Source organism: Phyllobates terribilis, unplaced genomic scaffold, assembly GCF_046119375.1.
Source record: "Phyllobates terribilis strain yellow unplaced genomic scaffold, ASM4611937v1 Scaffold_27__1_contigs__length_16484149, whole genome shotgun sequence".
Taxonomy (NCBI): Eukaryota; Metazoa; Chordata; class Amphibia; order Anura; family Dendrobatidae; genus Phyllobates; species Phyllobates terribilis.
The window spans coordinates 12733197-12753205 of NW_027362787.1; the positions used below are offsets into that span (position 1 = coordinate 12733197).

General features: G+C 51.5%; 6 non-coding genes and 1 pseudogene across 6 annotated transcripts; all 7 read left to right on the forward strand.

Annotated features, from left to right (window-relative positions):
* Positions 1-388: 388 nt before the first annotated feature.
* LOC141177499 (U2 spliceosomal RNA) lies at positions 389-579 on the forward strand. The gene has a single exon (XR_012254088.1). It is a non-coding gene; the product is annotated as a U2 spliceosomal RNA (small nuclear RNA).
* Positions 580-1694: 1115 nt separating this feature from the next.
* LOC141178093 (U2 spliceosomal RNA) lies at positions 1695-1772 on the forward strand (annotated as a pseudogene).
* A 5564-nt stretch (positions 1773-7336) lies between these two features.
* On the forward strand, positions 7337-7532 carry LOC141177732 (U2 spliceosomal RNA). Its single transcript, XR_012254299.1, has one exon. It is a non-coding gene; the product is annotated as a U2 spliceosomal RNA (small nuclear RNA).
* A 1115-nt stretch (positions 7533-8647) lies between these two features.
* On the forward strand, positions 8648-8838 carry LOC141176925 (U2 spliceosomal RNA). The gene has a single exon (XR_012253568.1). It is a non-coding gene; the product is annotated as a U2 spliceosomal RNA (small nuclear RNA).
* Positions 8839-9950: 1112 nt separating this feature from the next.
* On the forward strand, positions 9951-10141 carry LOC141176774 (U2 spliceosomal RNA). Its single transcript, XR_012253430.1, has one exon. It is a non-coding gene; the product is annotated as a U2 spliceosomal RNA (small nuclear RNA).
* A 1115-nt stretch (positions 10142-11256) lies between these two features.
* On the forward strand, positions 11257-11447 carry LOC141176775 (U2 spliceosomal RNA). The gene has a single exon (XR_012253431.1). It is a non-coding gene; the product is annotated as a U2 spliceosomal RNA (small nuclear RNA).
* A 1115-nt stretch (positions 11448-12562) lies between these two features.
* Positions 12563-12753, forward strand: LOC141176776 (U2 spliceosomal RNA). The gene has a single exon (XR_012253432.1). It is a non-coding gene; the product is annotated as a U2 spliceosomal RNA (small nuclear RNA).
* Positions 12754-20009: the final 7256 nt, after the last annotated feature.

The window sequence follows — 20009 nt, forward strand, 5'->3', positions numbered from 1 at the left end:
TATATACCTGTGCACAGCAGCAGCCACCTTCAGTCTGCTGCTGGACAGCCAGCAGCAGCAGCAGGAGAGGTATGTAATCAGGAGCCCTCCTGCTAAGGGTAGACAGCTGCTCGTTCCACCCCACCCCCCGCCTTAATTGGTTCTCCTCCCTTCCAACGGTGTTGAGGCGGGTGGGAACAGCAGGGGGTGAAGGTGCTGTGTTTAAAGAGGTGGAGTTATGCAGATCTAAAACGCGTGGATTGCAGCAGCAGCAAGCCGAAAAGTGCAGGCATGTAAGGGATCTAGAGGTTGACAACATGTCTTCTTAACGGGAGTCCAGGAGCTCATCTCCACAAATGGACTTTTCAGGATCCTTGGGTGGCTCCGTAGTTTGAAACCAATTCTGGTTATCGCTTCTCGGCCTTTTGGCTAAGATCAAGTGTAGTATCTGTTCTTATCAGTTTAATATCTGATACGTCCCCTATCTGGGGACCATATATTAAATGGATTTTTAGAACAGGGAAATGGAAAAAGAGCTTGCTCTGTCCACTCCACGCATTGACCTGGTATTGCAGTATCTCCAGGACCGGTGCACCCCTTCTTTAATGCAGTTTCTAAAATCAGAAAGAATTGAATTCAATGTTTTTTGTTCATTTTGCTTGTTTGTCGGATTTTGGGATGGACTCTTTGGCTTTGCTTTTCTTCTCCTCATTGGATTTTTCATGTTCAAAGTTGCAGAAGCCAGATTACAAGCTCATTTTGGTTCAACTTCAGCAACTGTGCATTGCATTGCCATGTAATGTGATGCAATGCTATCTTTCTAGCTCTCCCTTTTTACTTCCTTTTGGATAAACAGACATATTAGGCAAGCATTTTGGAGCTTTCACCTAAATAACTACAGGTGGTGAGATAAGCTGCACAATATAATTGACCTTTCAGTATATTGTTGCACACACACCATCTATTTAGCAAATGCCCTTGTTATCAACAGCAGCCTTTTAAACTCACCTGAGCTAACAGGTATGTGCGCTGGTTACTCTGCTGCGCTTAAAATTTCTTTTTTGGTTTGCTACAATGCCTTTTCTGAAACGTTGTCTCCTTCTGCTGGAACACTGACTTCTTTCATTTAATGCCTGCAGACTATAAAAGAGAACCCAACCCAAAAAGTTTGGTTGATTAGTCTGTGGCATTCTGTTAAACTGTTGCTTATGGCGGTCTCTGTGAGCTTCTCAGCGACATTCAGCCAGCCAGGTATCCTGCCTGCAGTAGATGGAATGTGGCAATGGAACGCTGGCTGCGCGTGTCATAATAGGCTCTGAGCCTTTATATACCTGTGCACAGCAGCAGCCACCTTCAGTCTGCTGCTGGACAGCCAGCAGCAGCAGCAGCAGGAGAGGTATGTAATCAGGAGCCCTCCTGCTAAGGGTAGACAGCTGCTCGTTCCACCCCACCCCCCGCCTTAATTGGTTCTCCTCCCTTCCAACGGTGTTGAGGCGGGTGGGAACAGCAGGGGGTGAAGGTGCTGTGTTTAAAGAGGTGGAGTTATGCAGATCTAAAACGCGTGGATTGCAGCAGCAGCAAGCCGAAAAGTGCAGGCATGTAAGGGATCTAGAGGTTGACAACATGTCTTCTTAACGGGAGTCCAGGAGCTCATCTCCACAAATGGACTTTTCAGGATCCTTGGGTGGCTCCGTAGTTTGAAACCAATTCTGGTTATCGCTTCTCGGCCTTTTGGATAAGATCAAGTGTAGTATCTGTTCTTTTAAGAACACAAGAGCTACGATCTACACTTGACGAGAGCGATCGAACTCGGAAGGAGAAGAGCTTCGGAGCCCAGCTGACATCAGAGAACGAAGGCGGATATCGGTGGGAGGAAGAAGCTCTAAAGAATCCAGAAGAAGACGAAGACTCGGAGAAGAATCGGGCTGTCCTGTGGAATCTTCGAGGAAGAAAATCATCGAGACAAAGACCTTTCGGGGAATTTGTCCAGAACACGACGGGAGAAGAATCTGCATAGCTCCACCCATTCCGGGAAGAGTTCCAGATCCAGCTCCAAGAAGTAACTGCAGGAGGAAAGCCATGGCAAGCGCTGCGAGGAAGGCCGAAAAGAAGAGTCTGGAGCTGGGGACAGCCAGGAGGGCCCAGCCAGGAGCCGATTCTGACCCCAAGGACTCTGCCTCCACGACTGGCCAGCAGAAGGGACCCCAGAAGCCCCGCCACGAAGCTCCAGCCCTGGAGCCATGGATGCGGCAGACGGTGGCCCTGAAGCTGAAGGAAGTGGATGGGAGGGTGCCGGACATGTCCTCGGACGTGTTCTGCCAGAAGATGCTGCTGGATCGAGGCTTCTCCAGGTCGGACACCCTCAGCATCCAGACCTTCTTGACGGGGATCTTCTTCGTCACCTTCGCCACTGTGAACACCTGCAGGAGGTTCTGGGAAATGGTAAGCGCAAAAGGACCGGATAATTCTTTCTCTGCCTTTACAGGTAGCTGCCCTATCCAGAGGGATGAAAGGAGGATCACGGTCTCCATGCGCAACCCGCACACCCCAGGCCAAGACATCTGTACCTTCCTGAGACGCTTCTGTTTGGTTGTGAAGGAACCCTCTCACATCCTGAATGGACTCGGCTTCTGGACAGGTAAGTGGTCGGTGACCGTTAGACTTCACAGGGACCTGGCGTACTCAGACGGACTTCGGCACCTGCCCCCGACATTCTCCCTGGGCAACTCCTACGGCCTCATCTATTACCCGGACATGCCGCGGAACTGCAGGAGATGCGGCAAGAACGGCCACGAGATGAAGGACTGCAAGGAGGATGCCTGCAGGATTTGTCGAGTGACGGGACACAGCTCGAAGGACTGCCCGAAGAAGACGTCCTGCAACCTGTGTGGGCTGGCGGCTCATCTGTACAAGGATTGCCCCAGGCGTGAGAGATCCTGGGCATCGGTGGTTGCGACGACCCCAGCTACGGAGGACAAGGCCCCGACGACCAGGCCTGTGAAGGTCAAGGACGCGACGACCAAGGCCCCAGCGGCCAAGGCCGAGACGACCAAGGCCAAAGCGGTCAAGGAGTCGGTGGCCAAAGCCCCAGCGACGGTCCCAGCAGCTCCGAAGCAGAAGAAAAAGTCAAAGGAGGGTAAGAGTTCTGTCACCCCTCTCTCGATCCCTCCCCCTGCCACCCCCGTCCAATCCCCCCCCACCCCGGCCACCCCTGCTGAGGATTCCACTTCCTCTTCCTCCTTCCCCTACTCCTCAGCAGGTGTCCTTTCCCCTGCCCCGGCAGCCACTCTCCCTCCCCAGACCATGGTAGCGGTGGAATTAACCTTTCCTCCACCCGCCGCTATCTATTCCGAGGAGGATTTTCCCCTTCTTGTCTCCCCAGTTCCAACCCGGGGAAAGAGGAAGGTGGAGGACAGCCCTGCTACTGAATCCTCCAAAAAGAAGATTCTGGATTTCGTAGGCGAAAAGGAGGATACCCTCCCTGAGCCAGAAGAGATGGAGCACATGGTTGAGACCCTGGTGGCCGAGCCAGAAGAGGAGGAACTGGTGGTCGCCGAGATTGAGGCCGCGCTGCTTGACCAGATGGAGGAAGAGGGCCTGCTGGTGATCCCGTCACCAGCAGTCAACACCGACGAGGGACCACCCGACCGGAGTGGTAACTAAGGTGTATTGCCTGCGCTAACTTTTTCTTTTTTCCCTACATGATGGCTAATATTAACTTATTTTCCATTAATGTCAGGAGCATCAAGGACAAGTTCAGACGTCAGACTATTTATGCCTTCCTTACTTCCCAGTTGTGTGATGTTTATATGTTGCAGGAATGTTCCCTTCCCTCCTCTAGGTCCTTCAAACATCTGGCCAGGGAGTGGTCCCACGGTCCATCCTACTGGTCCGGTGGGGGTGACTGCAAGTCTGCGGGGGTCGCAATTCTGATCAGGGGGGGCGCATTCACGCTTGAGTCCGTCCAGGAGCTCATCTGCGGCAGGGCTCTTGTTGTAGATGGCAACTGGGCGGGAGAACCTGTCAGGTTCATCAACGTGTATGCGTCCCCACTGAAGAATGAGCGTTTGGAGCTTTTCCAGACCCTGCAGCTTCAGCTTGCCACCACCAGGACCTTAGTGATGGCCGGGGATTTCAACTGCCCCATCGAGGAGGACGGTCGTAGTTCTGGCACATCTGCCAAGTTGGACATCACGTCCAAGCTGCTCATCGAGATGGTAACCGAGGCCTCTCTTCAGGACGTGGTGGGCTCCATGGGGAGAGGCTCCACGAACTATTCGTGGAGCCGACCCGATGGCTCACTCCGCTCCAGGATTGACTTTGTGTTCACCTCTCGGGCAGTCAGGCAGAGTAGGCACTCGATGGTCTCCTGCTTCTTCTCCGACCACAGAGCCATTCACTTACAAGGTGTCCTCGGCGACGGTTTTCCGTCCGGCCCCGGCTCCTGGAAGCTGAATTGTGCTCTGCTGGCTCAGGATGAAGTCGTGGAGGAGCTGAGAGCAGCCTACGCAATGTGGCAGTCCTACAAGGGTAGCTTCCAAACAGTCTCTGATTGGTGGGAATATGTTAAACTTGAGTTTCGCTGTTTCTTTCAGGCCAAGGGTCGACAACAGGCGTGTGAGAAGAGGAGGGACTTCAGAGGGCTGCAGCGCGAGCTGCGGTCGCTGCAGGACCTTCTTCACTGCGGCTGGGACGTGAGGGAGGAGCTGGAGGAGACCAAGAAGAGCCTGAAAAGGCACTTTGAGGAGGAGTCCAAGCGAATCATCTTCCGTTCCAAAGTGGAGAATCTGGAGAAGGGTGAGAAATGTAACTCATTGTTTTTCAGGAAACTTCATGCCGGTCACACGCCCCTGAACGAGCTGCGAGACGAGAGCGGAAACATGCGACGTGGGAAGGAGGACGTGATGAGGGTCGTCAGCGACTTCTACAGCGAACTCTACTCCCACAAGACTACCGACCCCGACGCTGCTGATAAGTTCCTGTCAGGTATCACTAACCATCTTGATCCTGCAGGCACGGCAGCCTTGGACAAACCTCTGATGGTGGGCGAATTGCTCTCTGCCGCTAAATCCTTTAGGACCGGCAGGACCCCGGGCAGTGATGGTCTTCCAGCGGAGCTCTATGTAGCGCTGGGAGACCTCATCTGTCCGGACCTGTTGGACCTGTACGAGGAGATGGTGGTGGAGGGTAGAATGCCTCCATCTTTGAGGGAAGGAATGGTCACGATCCTGTACAAGCGGAAGGGAGAGAGGTGCGACCTGAGGAATTGGCGTCCCATCACTCTGCTCAACGTGGACTACAAGATCCTGGCCAAGACGATGGCGACACGACTTAAGACGGTCATCGGACGGATCATCCACCCGGACCAGACCTGCGGCATCCCTGGACGTCGCATCGCAGACAGCCTCGCTCTCGTGCGGGACACGGTCGAGTACATCAAGGTCCGCCGCGCACACGCGGCCCTGGTCTCCTTGGATCAGGAGAAGGCCTTCGACCGGGTTTCCCACGAGTTCATGGGCCGAGCTCTGCACCGGTTAGGTTTGGGTAACATGTTTTGTTCGTATGTCCGTCTGATGTATTTTGATATCCACAGCTCGGTGTTGGTGAACGGCTGGAAGACTGACCCCTTCCCTGTCCTCTCTGGGGTCAGACAAGGCTGCCCTCTATCACCTCTTCTTTTTGTTTGTGTTATAGAACTCTTCGCAGAGGCTATCCGGCAGAATGGAGAGATCAGAGGGATCACCGCACCGGGTCCGGGACGACACGAGGTCAAGTGCTCGCTCTACATGGACGACGTCACCGTCTTCTGCGCTGATCGTGGTTCAGTCGACGCCCTCGTCCAGACGTGTGAGAGGTTCGGCCGGGCTTCAGGGGCCAAAGTCAACTGCAGGAAGTCGGAAGCCATGCTCTTCGGGGATTGGCAGCCGGCCTCCTCCGCCCCCTTCCCCTTCAACATTCAACCGGATTTCCTCAAGGTGCTGGGAGTCTGGTTCGGGAAGGAAGGAGCGGCCCTCAAGTCCTGGCAAGAACGCTTGGCCAAGGTGAAGCAACGGATCGGACTCTGGAGCCTCAGACACCTCACTTGTGAGGGTAAGGCACTCGTCCTGCGTAATGAGGTCCTGCCCGTCTTGCAGTACACGGCGCAGGCCTGGCCCCCACACGTCACTGTGTGCAGGGCCATTACCAGGACAGTGTTTCACTTTGTCTGGGGATCCAAGATGGACAGAGTCAGGCGGGCCGTCATGTACAAGGAGCCTCGCAAGGGTGGGAAGGGCGTTCCAGATATCCCCACCCTCCTGCGATCCTCTTTTGTGTGTGATTGTGTCCGCCGGACTTTGCAAGTCAAGAATGGCTCCGCGGGCAGGTCCATGTCTCGCTTCTTCCTGCTTCCTCTTTGGAGGCGACTCGGCTGGGACAAGTGGGACAGCTCCTTCCCCTACAACTGGACGACGCCATGGTTCTACGGAGACGTCGTTCGATTTGTGGGGGAGCATCAACTGGAGGGACTCAAGCCCGACTTGTGGAAGCCCAAAACTATCCACAAGCTAATCAGAGCCAAGGATGACGTGGAGAACATCACAGGACTTCACCAGGACACGCTGGAGACTGTGTGGACAAATGTGTCGTCTGACAGGCTGACCAACGGGCACAAGGACTTGTCGTGGATGGCGATTCAGGGCGGACTGCCCGTCCGGTCATTCATGCATGCCCGGAACCTGTGCAAGACCCGGTACTGCCCAAGGTGCCCCTTCGTGGAGGAAACATCTTTGCACACTTTTTGGGACTGCGGATTTGCACAGCGCCTATTGACTGCACTTGAGGACGACCTGAGGAACTCTGTCCCCAGGGCGAGCCTATCGCACCATTCTGTGCTTTACGGACTCTTCCCTGGGGTTCATACCGTCGGAGCCATCCAGGAGGCTTGGCGCCTTATGAACTGCTTCAAGGATGCCGTTTGGGTCGCCAGGAACCGGCTCATCTTGAGGAGGGAGAGGATGTCCATCCAGGACTGCCGCAGGCTGATCCACAGCCTGCTCAGAGACTATTCCATCATGGACGGTCCGGAGGACGAGGACGAGGACTAAACCCCTCCTCCCCCTCTCCCCTTATGTGTCTTGTCTTTCAATAAAGCTTCGGGCCTGTGATTTTCCCCTCCCCATCCCCTTTTTCCCAATCCCCATCCCTTATCACGGTTCGTCGTACTGTATTGATTGACATGCTTTTTCTTTCAGATTGAGTGTTTTGTGTAGCATAGGGGTGTGATGTGTCTAGTTAGTGCGTCGTATCCTCATGCTATGTAAATATGATGTAGAATTCTGTGTGTACTGGGCTGCGGCACTGTACACTGTCTGTTAACTTATTTTTTGTGCTAATAAAAGATATATTCAATCAAAAAAAAATCTGTTCTTATCAGTTTAATATCTGATACGTCCCCTATCTGGGGACCATATATTAAATGGATTTTTAGAACAGGGAGATGGAAAAAGAGCTTGCTCTGTCCACTCCACGCATTGACCTGGTATTGCAGTATCTCCAGGACCGGTGCACCCCTTCTTTAATGCAGTTTCTAAAATCAGAAAGAATTGAATTCAATGTTTTTTGTTCATTTTGCTTGTTTGTCGGATTTTGGGATGGACTCTTTGGCTTTGCTTTTCTTCTCCTCATTGGATTTTTCATGTTCAAAGTTGCAGAAGCCAGATTACAAGCTCATTTTGGTTCAACTTCAGCAACTGTGCATTGCATTGCCATGTAATGTGATGCAATGCTATCTTTCTAGCTCTCCCTTTTTACTTCCTTTTGGATAAACAGACATATTAGGCAAGCATTTTGGAGCTTTCACCTAAATAACTACAGGTGGTGAGATAAGCTGCACAATATAATTGACCTTTCAGTATATTGTTGCACACACACCATCTATTTAGCAAATGCCCTTGTTATCAACAGCAGCCTTTTAAACTCACCTGAGCTAACAGGTATGTGCGCTGGTTACTCTGCTGCGCTTAAAATTTCTTTTTTGGTTTGCTACAATGCCTTTTCTGAAACGTTGTCTCCTTCTGCTGGAACACTGACTTCTTTCATTTAATGCCTGCAGACTATAAAAGAGAACCCAACCCAAAAAGTTTGGTTGATTAGTCTGTGGCATTCTGTTAAACTGTTGCTTATGGCGGTCTCTGTGAGCTTCTCAGCGACATTCAGCCAGCCAGGTATCCTGCCTGCAGTAGATGGAATGTGGCAATGGAACGCTGGCTGCGCGTGTCATAATAGGCTCTGAGCCTTTATATACCTGTGCACAGCAGCAGCCACCTTCAGTCTGCTGCTGGACAGCCAGCAGCAGCAGCAGCAGGAGAGGTATGTAATCAGGAGCCCTCCTGCTAAGGGTAGACAGCTGCTCGTTCCACCCCACCCCCCGCCTTAATTGGTTCTCCTCCCTTCCAACGGTGTTGAGGCGGGTGGGAACAGCAGGGGGTGAAGGTGCTGTGTTTAAAGAGGTGGAGTTATGCAGATCTAAAACGCGTGGATTGCAGCAGCAGCAAGCCGAAAAGTGCAGGCATGTAAGGGATCTAGAGGTTGACAACATGTCTTCTTAACGGGAGTCCAGGAGCTCATCTCCACAAATGGACTTTTCAGGATCCTTGGGTGGCTCCGTAGTTTGAAACCAATTCTGGTTATCGCTTCTCGGCCTTTTGGCTAAGATCAAGTGTAGTATCTGTTCTTATCAGTTTAATATCTGATACGTCCCCTATCTGGGGACCATATATTAAATGGATTTTTAGAACAGGGAGATGGAAAAAGAGCTTGCTCTGTCCACTCCACGCATTGACCTGGTATTGCAGTATCTCCAGGACCAGTGCACCCCTTCTTTAATGCAGTTTCTAAAATCAGAAAGAATTGAATTCAATGTTTTTTGTTCATTTTGCTTGTTTGTCGGATTTTGGGATGGACACTTTGGCTTTGCTTTTCTTCTCCTCATTGGATTTTTCATGTTCAAAGTTGCAGAAGCCAGATTACAAGCTCATTTTGGTTCAACTTCAGCAACTGTGCATTGCATTGCCATGTAATGTGATGCAATGCTATCTTTCTAGCTCTCCCTTTTTACTTCCTTTTGGATAAACAGACATATTAGGCAAGCATTTTGGAGCTTTCACCTAAATAACTACAGGTGGTGAGATAAGCTGCACAATATAATTGACCTTTCAGTATATTGTTGCACACACACCATCTATTTAGCAAATGCCCTTGTTATCAACAGCAGCCTTTTAAACTCACCTGAGCTAACAGGTATGTGCGCTGGTTACTCTGCTGCGCTTAAAATTTCTTTTTTGGTTTGCTACAATGCCTTTTCTGAAACGTTGTCTCCTTCTGCTGGAACACTGACTTCTTTCATTTAATGCCTGCAGACTATAAAAGAGAACCCAACCCAAAAAGTTTGGTTGATTAGTCTGTGGCATTCTGTTAAACTGTTGCTTATGGCGGTCTCTGTGAGCTTCTCAGCGACATTCAGCCAGCTAGGTATCCTGCCTTCAGTAGATGGAATGTGGCAATGGAACGCTGGCTGCGCGTGTCATAATAGGCTCTGAGCCTTTATATACCTGTGCACAGCAGCAGCCACCTTCAGTCTGCTGCTGGACAGCCAGCAGCAGCAGCAGGAGAGGTATGTAATCAGGAGCCCTCCTGCTAAGGGTAGACAGCTGCTCGTTCCACCCCACCCCCCGCCTTAATTGGTTCTCCTCCCTTCCAACGGTGTTGAGGCGGGTGGGAACAGCAGGGGGTGAAGGTGCTGTGTTTAAAGAGGTGGAGTTATGCACATCTAAAACGCGTGGATTGCAGCAGCAGCAAGCCGAAAAGTGCAGGCATGTAAGGGATCTAGAGGTTGACAACATGTCTTCTTAACGGGAGTCCAGGAGCTCATCTCCACAAATGGACTTTTCAGGATCCTTGGGTGGCTCCGTAGTTTGAAACCAATTCTGGTTATCGCTTCTCGGCCTTTTGGCTAAGATCAAGTGTAGTATCTGTTCTTATCAGTTTAATATCTGATACGTCCCCTATCTGGGGACCATATATTAAATGGATTTTTAGAACAGGGAGATGGAAAAAGAGCTTGCTCTGTCCACTCCACGCATTGACCTGGTATTGCAGTATCTCCAGGACCGGTGCACCCCTTCTTTAATGCAGTTTCTAAAATCAGAAAGAATTGAATTCAATGTTTTTTGTTCATTTTGCTTGTTTGTCGGATTTTGGGATGGACTCTTTGGCTTTGCTTTTCTTCTCCTCATTGGATTTTTCATGTTCAAAGTTGCAGAAGCCAGATTACAAGCTCATTTTGGTTCAACTTCAGCAACTGTGCATTGCATTGCCATGTAATGTGATGCAATGCTATCTTTCTAGCTCTCCCTTTTTACTTCCTTTTGGATAAACAGACATATTAGGCAAGCATTTTGGAGCTTTCACCTAAATAACTACAGGTGGTGAGATAAGCTGCACAATATAATTGACCTTTCAGTATATTGTTGCACACACACCATCTATTTAGCAAATGCCCTTGTTATCAACAGCAGCCTTTTAAACTCACCTGAGCTAACAGGTATGTGCGCTGGTTACTCTGCTGCGCTTAAAATTTCTTTTTTGGTTTGCTACAATGCCTTTTCTGAAACGTTGTCTCCTTCTGCTGGAACACTGACTTCTTTCATTTAATGCCTGCAGACTATAAAAGAGAACCCAACCCAAAAAGTTTGGTTGATTAGTCTGTGGCATTCTGTTAAACTGTTGCTTATGGCGGTCTCTGTGAGCTTCTCAGCGACATTCAGCCAGCCAGGTATCCTGCCTGCAGTAGATGGAATGTGGCAATGGAACGCTGGCTGCGCGTGTCATAATAGGCTCTGAGCCTTTATATACCTGTGCACAGCAGCAGCCACCTTCAGTCTGCTGCTGGACAGCCAGCAGCAGCAGCAGCAGGAGAGGTATGTAATCAGGAGCCCTCCTGCTAAGGGTAGACAGCTGCTCGTTCCACCCCACCCCCCGCCTTAATTGGTTCTCCTCCCTTCCAACGGTGTTGAGGCGGGTGGGAACAGCAGGGGGTGAAGGTGCTGTGTTTAAAGAGGTGGAGTTATGCAGATCTAAAACGCGTGGATTGCAGCAGCAGCAAGCCGAAAAGTGCAGGCATGTAAGGGATCTAGAGGTTGACAACATGTCTTCTTAACGGGAGTCCAGGAGCTCATCTCCACAAATGGACTTTTCAGGATCCTTGGGTGGCTCCGTAGTTTGAAACCAATTCTGGTTATCGCTTCTCGGCCTTTTGGCTAAGATCAAGTGTAGTATCTGTTCTTATCAGTTTAATATCTGATACGTCCCCTATCTGGGGACCATATATTAAATGGATTTTTAGAACAGGGAGATGGAAAAAGAGCTTGCTCTGTCCACTCCACGCATTGACCTGGTATTGCAGTATCTCCAGGACCGGTGCACCCCTTCTTTAATGCAGTTTCTAAAATCAGAAAGAATTGAATTCAATGTTTTTTGTTCATTTTGCTTGTTTGTCGGATTTTGGGATGGACTCTTTGGCTTTGCTTTTCTTCTCCTCATTGGATTTTTCATGTTCAAAGTTGCAGAAGCCAGATTACAAGCTCATTTTGGTTCAACTTCAGCAACTGTGCATTGCATTGCCATGTAATGTGATGCAATGCTATCTTTCTAGCTCTCCCTTTTTACTTCCTTTTGGATAAACAGACATATTAGGCAAGCATTTTGGAGCTTTCACCTAAATAACTACAGCTGGTGAGATAAGCTGCACAATATAATTGACCTTTCAGTATATTGTTGCACACACACCATCTATTTAGCAAATGCCCTTGTTATCAACAGCAGCCTTTTAAACTCACCTGAGCTAACAGGTATGTGCGCTGGTTACTCTGCTGCGCTTAAAATTTCTTTTTTGGTTTGCTACAATGCCTTTTCTGAAACGTTGTCTCCTTCTGCTGGAACACTGACTTCTTTCATTTAATGCCTGCAGACTATAAAAGAGAACCCAACCCAAAAAGTTTGGTTGATTAGTCTGTGGCATTCTGTTAAACTGTTGCTTATGGCGGTCTCTGTGAGCTTCTCAGCGACATTCAGCCAGCCAGGTATCCTGCCTGCAGTAGATGGAATGTGGCAATGGAACGCTGGCTGCGCGTGTCATAATAGGCTCTGAGCCTTTATATACCTGTGCACAGCAGCAGCCACCTTCAGTCTGCTGCTGGACAGCCAGCAGCAGCAGCAGCAGGAGAGGTATGTAATCAGGAGCCCTCCTGCTAAGGGTAGACAGCTGCTCGTTCCACCCCACCCCCCGCCTTAATTGGTTCTCCTCCCTTCCAACGGTGTTGAGGCGGGTGGGAACAGCAGGGGGTGAAGGTGCTGTGTTTAAAGAGGTGGAGTTATGCAGATCTAAAACGCGTGGATTGCAGCAGCAGCAAGCCGAAAAGTGCAGGCATGTAAGGGATCTAGAGGTTGACAACATGTCTTCTTAACGGGAGTCCAGGAGCTCATCTCCACAAATGGACTTTTCAGGATCCTTGGGTGGCTCCGTAGTTTGAAACCAATTCTGGTTATCGCTTCTCGGCCTTTTGGCTAAGATCAAGTGTAGTATCTGTTCTTATCAGTTTAATATCTGATACGTCCCCTATCTGGGGACCATATATTAAATGGATTTTTAGAACAGGGAGATGGAAAAAGAGCTTGCTCTGTCCACTCCACGCATTGACCTGGTATTGCAGTATCTCCAGGACCGGTGCACCCCTTCTTTAATGCAGTTTCTAAAATCAGAAAGAATTGAATTCAATGTTTTTTGTTCATTTTGCTTGTTTGTCGGATTTTGGGATGGACTCTTTGGCTTTGCTTTTCTTCTCCTCATTGGATTTTTCATGTTCAAAGTTGCAGAAGCCAGATTACAAGCTCATTTTGGTTCAACTTCAGCAACTGTGCATTGCATTGCCATGTAATGTGATGCAATGCTATCTTTCTAGCTCTCCCTTTTTACTTCCTTTTGGATAAACAGACATATTAGGCAAGCATTTTGGAGCTTTCACCTAAATAACTATGTAGCACCCTGAGGATTCGGCTGCTACAGGAGTATTGCACCTCAACCCAGAGGTGTGATATTCCACTCCCGGGCAAGGATGGAGAGTGGAACTGAGCTCGGTAGGCTGCATGCACTACACACATCCCATTTCCGGGGAACAGGCCGACGGTACTCCCACTTAGAAATGTGCAGGTACGACCGAGTCTGTTCCTGGCTGGAGTGGGAGGGGGGTGGTACATCCCATGTAGTGTAGGGGCAGATAGGGGGAGCAGCCTGGGTAAAGATAGGAGCTCATTGGGTGCTGGTCACCTGAGCTCACACATAGAGGGTGTATATAAGGTGGGCACCAACTAAGATCAGGGTCAGATGCAGAGGATCAGATGCAGAGAGTCAGTCAGCTGCAGAGAACAAGTCAGGAGCAGAGGAGAGAAGAAAGACAAAGACCCAGAGTGAGAGAGGAGAAAAGAGAGAGACCCAGAGCACAGAAGAGAAGGACTCTGAGATCCCAACTAAAAGCACCGGGTGAAGAGTCGGCATCAGGGTACCGGAACCCAAGCTGGTGGGGGTAAAAACATTCCCCAGCCAGAGACCGGAGACCGTGGGCAGCGTCTGCCACGGTCACCCATCACATCCACCCCGAAGGCACACCACATGAAGGGTCAGGGAACCCAGGGCCAAGGGTGTCCCAACAGAAGGCCCGAGGGAGCTGGACCTAGGTGGATTACTGGTGGGGACGGCCAGAGAACGGGACAGAAAGAGAGCTCAGGGCCACGCTCCGGACTTGTTTGGGGGTTGGCTGGATCCAGGACCTGGTGGACGCAGCACGGCTCGGGTGGTCACTAGCAGCTGGAGTGACCAGTACAACATCTGCAGTAAGTAAACACCCTTAACTGCACAACCCGACTCTGTCTTCACTGCCGTCTGCACTACACCACCACAACCCCCATCCTCTGCGCCTGTCCCCTCTGAGGCTATACCCCTCCCGTTGGGGGTTATCCCACCAAGCTGCGCACCCACCATCAGCCTCAGCGGACCCTGCTGCAGCGGCGGCCACAGTGACCGCATCACAACGGGTGGCGTAGTCGACACAAAAGAACTCTTAATAACATCTGTAGGACTGCCACATAACACTGAGCTTGACGCCCTGGGCACGGGCCGGGTCACAGCCGCTCGGAGACTACAACCCCCCATCTCATCCGGTGCCGGGTATTCCCCTCAAAAAGGAATATGTCCCAGGGGGCGCGTCAACTTTGGCGTAGTCGGCAGGATTACGTGCCCGCAACACCCTGGTACTGCGTGCCTGAAGAAAAGTGCAAGTTTACCTCAGAAAGAAGTCTCCCGCCGGTTCCGGAGGGTCCACGCCATCGGACCCCATCACAGGTCGTTTCCCGCCGATTGTCCGCCATTTCCAGCTTGTTCCCGCCATCTGCAGAGTTTCCCGCCACTGGGCGACGCTTCCCGCCAAATCCGAAGATTTCCCGCCTTGGAAGAGCAGCGGACGCCATTATGGGCGTGCCAAAGGAGGGCGAGAGGCCGCCTCCCATCGTGGGCCGGGACAGAAAATGGCGCCAAAAGTGGAAACCGCCCCCACCAACAGAGACTGTGATGCTGGAGGTGTCTGTCAGCGTGAAAGAACTACCCCTGGAGCTGACAGTCACCGAGTTGCCCCGGGACCGCCCTCGAAGTGGGAGGAGACGAAAGAAGAGAGCGAAGATGGGTGCCGCCTGGAGCAGTCTGGAGCGAGCGCACCCGGAGGCAAGAAGCCTGGAGAGGAGTAGCAGAGAAGCTCACCCGGAGATGTCCAGAGAGCAGAGCAGCACCGGCCCGCTGGCCAGGAGCCTGCTGGAAGAAGAGCAGAGCAGCACCGACCCGTTGGTCAGGAGCCTGCTGGACACCACGACCCCACTAGGCCTAGTGGAGGTCCTTGCACAGCTCCCCCGAGACCGGGAGTGTGCACAGACTGCCCTGGAGGGCCTCGCACGGAGGATGGCCCGGGTACAGCGCGAGATATTGGCGGAATGGAGCCGGGAGATGGCCCAGCAAGCTGAAACCAAGACCCGGAGCACGCCAGCCGAGATGAGGAAGGAGACCGCCTCTGAGGATGGCGCGGGAGGACCCAAGGCCGGAGACGGCGCCGAGGAGGGAGCCGAACGAGTGGAGGCAGGTAAAGGGGACGCCTATACCCCAAGCCGTGACACCGCTTACCTGCCCCAGCTCCCCGTCGCAGAGTCCGAAAGTCCCCCTGCTGTGCCCGAAAACGCCATGTCACCGACGCAGACTAGGCCCCAACCGGAAGCCGCCGCCGCGACCCCTGTGACGTCACACGCCTCGACCCCGAGCGTGACCAAGCAGGAAGTACCACCAGCCTGGTCGCAGGGCCTAGAATTCCCGGGCGCCGCAACACCAACAGCGCCCCCTACCTCTGCGGAGCCTCCGGCCTGGTCGCAAGGCCAGGTAGCCCAGGGCGCCGCCGTATTAACGGTGCCCTTCACCTTCCAGGTGCCCCAGGCCTGGCCGCAAGGCCTGGGCAACCCGGGCGCCACCACCACCGCGCCCGCGCCCGTAAAACCAAGGGTGCCACACCTGGGGGAGGACTTGTTCAGCCAGCTCACATGGCCGGACGGGTCTGAAGTTACAACCAGCTACAAGCAAAGAGCAGGAGGAAGACGCCGTTGAGTGCGGCAGAGAAGTGATGTAAATAGTTACCCAATCGGGGTATAAAGAAACTGAAACTGTTGCTACATATATATAGTCCCCGTTGGGACCAGCTGAGTGAACTGTTTACCCGTTAACCCCTTAATCCCACAGGCTGAGGACTGTGAGCAGCCATCCCCTTCCCTCTACCTGGCCGAGGACTGAGAGCGGCCAACTTCCCCTGTATATAGTTGCGCGTCCTAAAGCGCCCCCTACCGGTTTTATAGTAAAACCAGTTTTTCTAAGAGACTGTCGCACTTTTCCCGGACACACGTTGCACAGTGTCCGGAGGAGGAACCTGAAACAAGAGACGACGAGAATGTTTATATGAAAAGTTTTATATATATAATGTTTTATATGTTTTATTATGTTTATATGAAAAAAAAAATTTTTTTTGTATGTTTTGGTGTTTTTGTCTTTACAGCCCGAGGACGTGCTGTGGTTTACCAGGGGGGAATGTAGCACCCTGAGGATTCGGCTGCTACAGGAGTATTGCACCTCAACCCAGAGGTGTGATATTCCACTCCCGGGCAAGGATGGAGAGTGGAACTGAGCTCGGTAGGCTGCATGCACTACACACATCCCATTTCCGGGGAACAGGCCGACGGTACTCCCACTTAGAAATGTGCAGGTACGACCGAGTCTGTTCCTGGCTGGAGTGGGAGGGGGGTGGTACATCCCATGTAGTGTAGGGGCAGATAGGGGGAGCAGCCTGGGTAAAGATAGGAGCTCATTGGGTGCTGGTCACCTGAGCTCACACATAGAGGGTGTATATAAGGTGGGCACCAACTAAGATCAGGGTCAGATGCAGAGGATCAGATGCAGAGAGTCAGTCAGCTGCAGAGAACAAGTCAGGAGCAGAGGAGAGAAGAAAGACAAAGACCCAGAGTGAGAGAGGAGAAAAGAGAGAGACCCAGAGCACAGAAGAGAAGGACTCTGAGATCCCAACTAAAAGCACCGGGTGAAGAGTCGGCATCAGGGTACCGGAACCCAAGCTGGTGGGGGTAAAAACATTCCCCAGCCAGAGACCGGAGACCGTGGGCAGCGTCTGCCACGGTCACCCATCACATCCACCCCGAAGGCACACCACATGAAGGGTCAGGGAACCCAGGGCCAAGGGTGTCCCAACAGAAGGCCCGAGGGAGCTGGACCTAGGTGGATTACTGGTGGGGACGGCCAGAGAACGGGACAGAAAGAGAGCTCATGGCCTCGCTCCGGACTTGTTTGGGGGTTGGCTGGATCCAGGACCTGGTGGACGCAGCACGGCTCGGGTGGTCACTAGCAGCTGGAGTGACCAGTACAAAATCTGCAGTAAGTAAACACCCTTAACTGCACAACCCGACTCTGTCTTCACTGCCGTCTGCACTACACCACCACAACCCCCATCCTCTGCGCCTGTCCCCTCTGAGGCTATACCCCTCCCGTTGGGGGTTATCCCACCAAGCTGCGCACCCACCATCAGCCTCAGCGGACCCTGCTGCAGCGGCGGCCACAGTGACCGCATCACAACGGGTGGCGTAGTCGACACAAAAGAACTCTTAATAACATCTGTAGGACTGCCACATAACACTGAGCTTGACGCCCTGGGCACGGGCCGGGTCACAGCCGCTCGGAGACTACAACCCCCCATCTGATCCGGTGCCGGGTATTCCCCTCAAAAAGGAATATGTCCCAGGGGGCGCGTCAACTACAGGTGGTGAGATAAGCTGCACAATATAATTGACCTTTCAGTATATTGTTGCACACACACCATCTATTTAGCAAATGCCCTTGTTATCAACAGCAGCCTTTTAAACTCACCTGAGCTAACAGGTATGTGCGCTGGTTACTCTGCTGCGCTTAAAATTTCTTTTTTGGTTTGCTACAATGCCTTTTCTGAAACGTTGTCTCCTTCTGCTGGAACACTGACTTCTTTCATTTAATGCCTGCAGACTATAAAAGAGAACCCAACCCAAAAAGTTTGGTTGATTAGTCTGTGGCATTCTGTTAAACTGTTGCTTATGGCGGTCTCTGTGAGCTTCTCAGCGACATTCAGCCAGCCAGGTATCCTGCCTGCAGTAGATGGAATGTGGCAATGGAACGCTGGCTGCGCGTGTCATAATAGGCTCTGAGCCTTTATATACCTGTGCACAGCAGCAGCCACCTTCAGTCTGCTGCTGGACAGCCAGCAGCAGCAGCAGCAGCAGGAGAGGTATGTAATCAGGAGCCCTCCTGCTAAGGGTAGACAGCCGCTCGTTCCACCCCACCCCCCGCCTTAATTGGTTCTCCTCCCTTCCAACGGTGTTGAGGCGGGTGGGAACAGCAGGGGGTGAAGGTGCTGTGTTTAAAGAGGTGGAGTTATGCAGATCTAAAACGCGTGGATTGCAGCAGCAGCAAGCCGAAAAGTGCAGGCATGTAAGGGATCTAGAGGTTGACAACATGTCTTCTTAACGGGAGTCCAGGAGCTCATCTCCACAAATGGACTTTTCAGGATCCTTGGGTGGCTCCGTAGTTTGAAACCAATTCTGGTTATCGCTTCTCGGCCTTTTGGCTACGATCAAGTGCTTTATTGCAGGAGATTGTGGTTGAAGGGCACTCGGGTACCCCTCTCCTTGGCCTGGCAGGATCGTCCACTTTGGTGGACTTAACCTGCTTGCTGCTATTAGGGAGAGGGCTTAGTCCCAGGGTAACGAGTTGCGATACCCCAGCTTCCAGGTGTTTTTCGCTGCAAGAACACTGGGAGCGCAGATTGCAAGCGGCTGCAATTTGCAACCTTGTTGCGTTTTTCCATGGAGGTTGACCCTAACCTCGTGCCTCTTTATGCGAGGCTAAAAAACTCTATCCGAGTTCACTTCACGGCGGGTGGCTCGGATATGAGGAAATTAGGGTATGTAGTCCAGGACGTGCTCAGGAACCTTCTTGGTGTACAAAGGAATGAAATTCTCTCCATCCAGGATTATCCCAGAAGAGGTGACTATGACATCACATTCACTGGAGAAGGTATTTTTAGAGATGTACTAGAAAATTTAAAAAAAGTTGAAAATAGTCCTGTTTTGAAAGGGATACAAATTGTTGAGCACGTCCTGGATGAGGTAAGACTGGTTATTGTAAAAATATTTTCGCCCTTTGTTTCTGCTCCAGAAGTAATGTCATTTCTAGCAATTTATTTTAAAAGTGTTAAATGTATTGGGAAGATATTAAACGAATATAACATATGGACATCTAAGTGGAAATTCCTTGTGAAGTGTACAAGAGATCCAAATACACCAGGTGGTATACGGCTCCCCCCTGCCCGTTTCAAAATTGGGCAAACAAATGGGTATTTCTTCTTTTCTGGGATGCCAGTATATTGCAGAAATTGTGGGCGCTATGGTCATTCAAAAGAAAACTGTCATGTATCATGTAGAAATTTTGCTAGTGAAGAACATGAGACAAAAGAATGCCCTAAGGAAAAGAAATGCAGTTTTTGCCAGACTCCAGGTCACTTTTATTTTTCTTGCCCTCACAGATTTCGGGAAGATGAGCAAAAGGGGAAGTCCAAGACGTCCGACCAAGGACCAAAAGATCAGACCACCCCTCAGGAGGAGGAACAACAACCTGGAGCCTCTGGAGACAATAAGGGCGTACCAAATAGTGAAGTGTCTCCAGAGTCTATGACAGGTAAAATACCAAATCCCAAAACCTGGCTGCAGGACCTGCGGGAGTCCAAAAGGAGGGCTGAGGAGGAGCAGAAGGGCACTACTGGTAAGGTCAAAAGGGACCGACAAAAGGCCGACACAGAAGCCCATGCCCAGTCTGGGTCTCCTAGTGCTGAGGGCGCTGAGTGGATAAAGGTGGGTCCTAAGAAAAAGAAAAAGGGTGGTTCGGAGGAGGCAGCAGGAGGTGAACAGATGGACACTTCTCCAGAAGGGGACGTGGACGCTGGACCCTCAGGGGTTTCGGTCTCCGCTGCTACAGGTGGGGACCGGGATCTTGCTGCCTCTGAAGAGTCAGAGGCTCTGCCTTGTGCGCAACCTCCTCCTATAGGACGACCTTCTACAGGTCAAACAGGGGCGGCGGAACCCCTCGGGGACCCACCTGATGAGGAACTGCATGGCCAGCCAATGGAGACCCAGCGGGTTCTGCCAGCCAGCCCTCCGAGCTATGCCAGTGTAGCGTCGGGTTTATATAAATGTGGTAATCTTTCCTCCTCCACGGAGACTCTCGTGACGATACTATCAGATGAGGAGGGAGGCGCAAGCCCAGTGGTCTGATCAGGTTCATCGGACAGGTAAATCCGTTGCTCTTAGTTACCTAAGTAAAA